Raw genomic sequence first — 6,252 nt, forward strand, 5'->3', positions numbered from 1 at the left:
GACAATAATCATATTAATCCTGAGAGAGGACGTTATTTTGGGGCGGAGCAGCGTCGAGACAGTACAACAGAGGAGATGGGGGGGGGGGGGGCCGACGGGAGGCTTGTAGCTTGGATGGCTGTGACTCACGGGATCCACTTTGTGAAGCCTCGTGTTTCTGCCCCTGCCCCACCCACCCCACCCCCACCCCCACCCCACACACAACCGAGGGCATCGCATCCTGGAGGACAGTGCACGGTCTGAAAGAGAAGCGAATGTCTTTTATGCAAAGATGATTTCTCTCTCTTTGTCCTGTAATAACAAGAAAACATAAACACACACACACAAAAAAAACAATATCGAACTCTACGATGATACTGTATTAACCATTGGCGCATAAGAGAACAGAGAAACGTTCATGAATCAGAACTCTGAGCACGTACTTGTGATTTACTATCAAAGGGGCACGTTTTATTAAGCGAGTGTGGAGACAGGAGGAAGGTGGGGACGGAAAATAAACCTTTTTTTTTCCCATAATGCCATAGGGGTAGCGTGCGTGTGCGTGTGTGTGTGTGTGCGGGCGTGTGCGAGTGTGTGTGTGTGTGTGTGTGTGTGAGTATGTATGGGGGGACTGACACTCTCTGGTGAAGTCCACCACTGCAGGACACTGTAAAGCTTGTCTTCCTCAAATACTATTTTAACCTGAATATGTACAAAAGAGAGAAAAAAAAAGTTATTTAGGAAAAAAAAAAAAAGGTATCTTATCAATCATGTCTGTTTCAGTGTAGATTTATGGCCATATCAAGTAGCTCAATAATCCAATCTTTAAAAACAGGATGCTCTCGTCTGTCTCTTCGTCTGTGGAATCATACTCGTAACTCGTTTTTTTCCCCTCCTGAGATGAGATTTTCTTGTTTCATACTGTTGCGTGGCAGGCGGATGAGACACGGAGGGTTACTGCAGTCATTGTAGCTCTCTACCAAACCTCTTCTGTCAACAAAAAGTGCTGATTTGCTAATATCTATCATGCTAGTTGACCATGGCCGGACGTGTAGATAGAACTGAACTTTACCTGTGTGTACCGTTCTGATTTGACAACTTTTTCCTCCCCCCCTCCTCTCTAGGTCTCATGTCATGTTTGTCATATTTTGGTACGTTTGGTGCATGTAAGGTTGTTTTCTTTTATGCGGTGAGGGTCACAAGTCTGCCACGAAATTCAATTAACTGTCACAAGTTTTATTACAAGCAATAAGTGTAGCATCTATTTTGAGCCCCCCGGCCCCAACCCCACCAAACATTTTTCAATGTCTTTTTCCTTTTTTGGCCCTTATGAGCCGCCTTTGGACAATATTACTGTGTGACAAGTGACACCATGTCAACTTCATCGCAGATTTTCTGTGAATCTGAAAGGCTGAACATGGAAAAAAAAGGTTTTTCAGAGCCACACTGTAAGGAATTACACCATTTCTAATTCACAATACTCTGCTTTTTTATTTTTTTTTTCTATAGAATTCAAGGATACTGTATCTGTAGCCACATTGGAGCTGAACTTTATATATTTTTATTTCTTTGATTCTTGACATTTTTATTTTATCACATTTATAAAGTAAAACTGTTGAAAGGGACACAAGGGACAACCCAAACAAGAGATGGTGTCCGTGTGGACATGAATGTGCCATTTACTCTTTCACCAGTGCTTACTGATGATATGTTTGTTTCATCTTTTCTTTGCCTTTTTCTCCTGTCGCCATCAAATCCTTAAGATGACAGATCTTCCCTGAGAATAGTGTTTTTCACACATTTGGGAACTGTCACTTTATTATTATTCTGAAAATACTTTGGTTTCAACGTTTGGTTTCTTTCAGTTCAGTGCTGAGTTTGCTTCGCTAAAAGCTCGAAGTACAATCAACTTGAGAGGGTCGCGCTGGGAGCTGAGAGACCGATGTTGGAGAAACTAACTATTGCTCCAAGTTTGCATGTCTTGACTTGTCTACAAGGTAACAGACACGATCCATGTATCATTCAATACTCTGTTATTGTCTAAATGAGATCCTTGGGAGGGACAGCTCCACTATTACAGTCCAACCCCATGACTGTCGGTAACAACCTTTTGGCCCTCAAAGGCTTGCAGGGTTCTAGCTCTATAATGATGCATTGTGATTTAATATCTACAGTGTAAACTTTGTGATAAATCGATTATTACACTTCATAATAACAAGCATCTTACTGATACTCAACCTAGGAGGCGATATTTACTCGATGTGCAACTAAATCATGTGCATGCCATTACAGCAGTTCACCCTCAATGCCAACGTTTTGGCACTTTTAAGTGTAAGAGACGGGGGAAAATAATATTTGTAGCTTAAATTATGGTTAGGAGAAGTGGCTGAGGATACGGTTATAGTCAAACCCAGCAGAAGGTTTGCTAATGAGAGGGTGTCTTGTAGAGGCTTCAGCACCTCTGGCTCAGCTGTCATGGGGTCGGGGTACCAGCTAGGTCATCCCATCATGGATCTCACAGAGGCACGACTCTGTTCAAGGGCTTGGCTGTTCTGGCTTTGCTACAAAATATGAGAAATCACACCCAGAGAAGATGATCTATTTCCCCAAGTATGATTTTAATCCCAACACTCAAACAGTTCCGCTCCGTAGAGCCTGACGCTTCTGTCCGAGCCTGACGTGACCCAGCCGTCTGACTTTCTCACCCATTTGCTCGGGTTTGGGACAAATTTAGCGTTCGATAAAATACTGTTGAAAAAATACGGTGTAAAATTTGGGGTTCAAGTCAGGTTGCGGCTCACGAGATGCCATTACCCCCTCGGTTTGAGTGTGGACAGGATTTTTTGGCGTCTGGGTCAGGCCAGAGTCGAATTTTCAGGTCTGATTCACGCTCTGATTCTCTGTTGAAAAAGTCGTTTCATCTTCTCATCCATCTGAAATGGAAACACCCACGAGGCTCCCTGTTCTGACGAGTGTTTACACAGCATTGATTGCACTTTAAGACAAAAAACCCATAGAGCAATCCAAGATACTCTGACAACAGTTGCTTAGAGCCTCTGTCGCCAATAGTGTGGCTATCTCACCAAAGGTTTCAACTCGGCAGTCTCCTGCTAAACATAATCACTCTCAACAAAGTCGCCTTTCTTATTTTTTTTTTTTATCATTTTGTCAAGAGAACCAAGAAAGAGAGATGTCCGTCTATATATTCAGTCCTTTGGACGTGATGGCAGGTGAAATGTTTTGATCAAGAAGAGTATATCAACATGGTTACTTCTGTTTGTGAAGCTACATGGTTTGTGCCTTGTTCTGAAGTTGCATTTAATAATATGTCAAAGATTTAAAGATGACTAGTAATAATATCTAGGGACTGTCATTATTATCACATGCAATTGTTATTTTGTTTGTTTTTTTTCATCCTGGTCAAGTTGATTTAAAGGGATAGTTAATTGACCTTGGTACTGTTTCCCCCCTAAAAAAAAAAAAACAAAACATCTTTGCACCAAGATCATCTTTGGTTTCTACATAATATTTGGTTTCTTTCTGTACAATGCTGAGTTTGCTTTTGCTTACAGCTTGGAAATGCAATCAACCCTCGAGAGATGAGGCTCACAAGGGGTCAAAGGTGATCTTCGCTCTGAGATGGTTTTTACGAAATGAGTTTGGATACAGTGTTCTGTTTTCCCTCATGCCATTTGTATGTTACAGAGACTGTTTGTGTTCAGCAGTTTAGGTTTCTTGACACGCTTGGAAATCTGGAAAGAAAAACGATTTTGTCCTCTGCAGTGAAATCTGCTCCATGTTAATGTCAGATTGCTGAAGGAGACTTTTATCTTTGTGCGTAAACCCAGACATATATCTTATCTTCTGAGGGAACTGAATCTATTGTGGATTTACAAGAAGATTGCGGGGATGAATTTGGCCGAATGGCCCCGGCAATTTTCATGGATGGGTTTCTTATTCTTTTATCATTTGCATTGTACCATACTGTTCTCATGTTAATTAGACTTTTCTTACATGCTAACATATTGTTTTGTTTGAGCAAATTAAATAAAAATTGCAATACATGATCAAAAGTTGTTTCTTTTGAGTGATGCTCAGTAATCGCTATTTTTAACAACTTTGAACAAGTTTTTTTCAGCTTTAGAAATTTTGGCCTCACAGGCAACCAGGCTATAGCTTCTTATTTATCAGACTTTGATGATATATATCAAACATCATCACAACATTTTGACTAATGTCTTAATTAAGGTGGAATGATAAGGATAATCTTTTATCGTAAATGACAGACTGATGGAAACACTGTTTAGTCCAAAAAATCAAATAAGATTAAGAATGACCTGCATTTAATCCAAAGGGTTTTTTAATACGAATAAGACACCAACTTTATGGACACAGTCATAACACCCCAGATGATTTACTTGGGTTATGGGGCAAGGATATGCTTTGGATATGCTTCTGGTTCATACCTGTTAACACCTCAGAGAAACAAACCTTAACATTAAATTAAAAGCTCAAAGGTTTACAGTTTTTGTCTTGATAATATCTAGCTTTTGGAAGAATTGCTTGTGTACTCAAATACTCAGATTTAACTGTCTGAGATCTACTTTATTTTCGGGTGGATTTTGCTTTAAGTGCATAATGACCCCTGGAATTCCCAGCAGGCCTGCTTCGCTCCCTGGTGTGCCCACATCTGTCGTTACACAGGTCAGCCTCTGTTTCACAGCCCATTAACTGTGAATGTGCGTCTGGCCGCTCCGCTCCGCAGCGCCTCGTGCTCTCGCCGCTCCACGCTCTGCTGCAGTTCACTTCAGCCGACGAGAACAGGAAGAGGCGGACTAACTGAAATTGAGGCCAAGGAATCTTTCTGCATGACGGGTACGCCGCTTCTACAGTCCCTCCTACTCTCACTGCTGCTAGTAACCTGAGCCTAACTTCTGCTCCAGCAGTATCTTTGGGTCTGCCTGACGAGGGATTTGTTTTTAGATTATTTTTGAAAGCGTTTCTGATAGACAGTGTGCAGTGGAGAGTGAGGGGGGATGACATGCAACAGAGGTCGAGAGCAAAATTTGAACCCACAACAATGCAAGTAAATGGTTTTCACCTTGGTGTGCTTTGCCAATAGGATTATCTCTCAGGGGATTTTGCAGTGACACTTCTGAGACGGGCACTTGTCAGAGCCGGGAACTGATGAAGGCCAGACTAGGCCGCAATGCGTTGGTGCAATGTTTTAATCTATTCTTGCCATGTAAAATTAAGCTGTTTTACTTTTTGCAATGAAACAGAGTGCCTTGGACATGTTTTATCTTTTTTTTGCAGGGAACTACTGGTTTTGACTGGATCTTAAAAGCATATTTACAAAGACTTTCCATGCATTGGCCTATATTGACTCAGCTGTTATCTGCATCCATAGAGCAGCTTGTCCATCCACTGCAGCGCTCCTTTCCTTCCGTTAGGGACATTTGTCACTCAGTGGAGTCAGCTATGTGTATAATAGGTATGTTGGGGAGAGAGAGACAGAGAGAGACAGCTTGAAGAAAGGGGAGGACCGTGAAAAGAGAAAGAGATGTAGAGGCGGGAAGTGGGGAAAGCACAAGAGGAGGGCAGAGAGAGAGAGAGTCTCTTTGCAGCTATGCTTTACAACACAAGAGCTATACTATATATTGACACTTCCTGTAGGCGGGGGCACAGAGGGGGTTGGTAGTGCATCTGTAGTTCATTTGAGGTTTTTGTTTGACTAAAAGCCAGAGACGGCTGCGTTGTGGCGGAAGCCGCACTAAGACAGGAAGGCAGACTGAGCTGCAGAGAGAGAGAGGAGCGGGCTGAGAAAACATTGATGCTGTAATTGGATTGGAGAGTTTGAATTTTCAAAATCTGCTTTCTTCCCGTTATTGTTTTTATGAGCTTGAGGTATGACGAGCAGGTGTGAGTGATTTGTCAAAACGGTCAGGTCTCGCATGCTCGTAAGTTATGGCATGCAGCTGCAACTGACTTCCTTCTTCTCAAACTTGGAATTTTTTTTTCTGAGTGACTCGGTTTACTGAAGATGAAATCACGTTCAGGTTATGGTGCAATTTCCCACACAGATGCCACATTACAAAATAACCTATTGAATGAAACCAAGATGATAAAGCAGGGGAGTGTGTGGCGAGATTGAAGCATATGGGATATCTTTGCTTCAAATATTACACTTTTTGTTTCCAAGGTCACAAGCACCACTAGAAGGCAGGCCTAATTAAAATTCACTGTACACTTCAAAGACTTGGCCTTGTGTGT

This window comes from Centroberyx gerrardi, chromosome 18, assembly GCF_048128805.1.
Source record: "Centroberyx gerrardi isolate f3 chromosome 18, fCenGer3.hap1.cur.20231027, whole genome shotgun sequence".
Classification (NCBI taxonomy): domain Eukaryota; kingdom Metazoa; phylum Chordata; class Actinopteri; order Beryciformes; family Berycidae; genus Centroberyx; species Centroberyx gerrardi.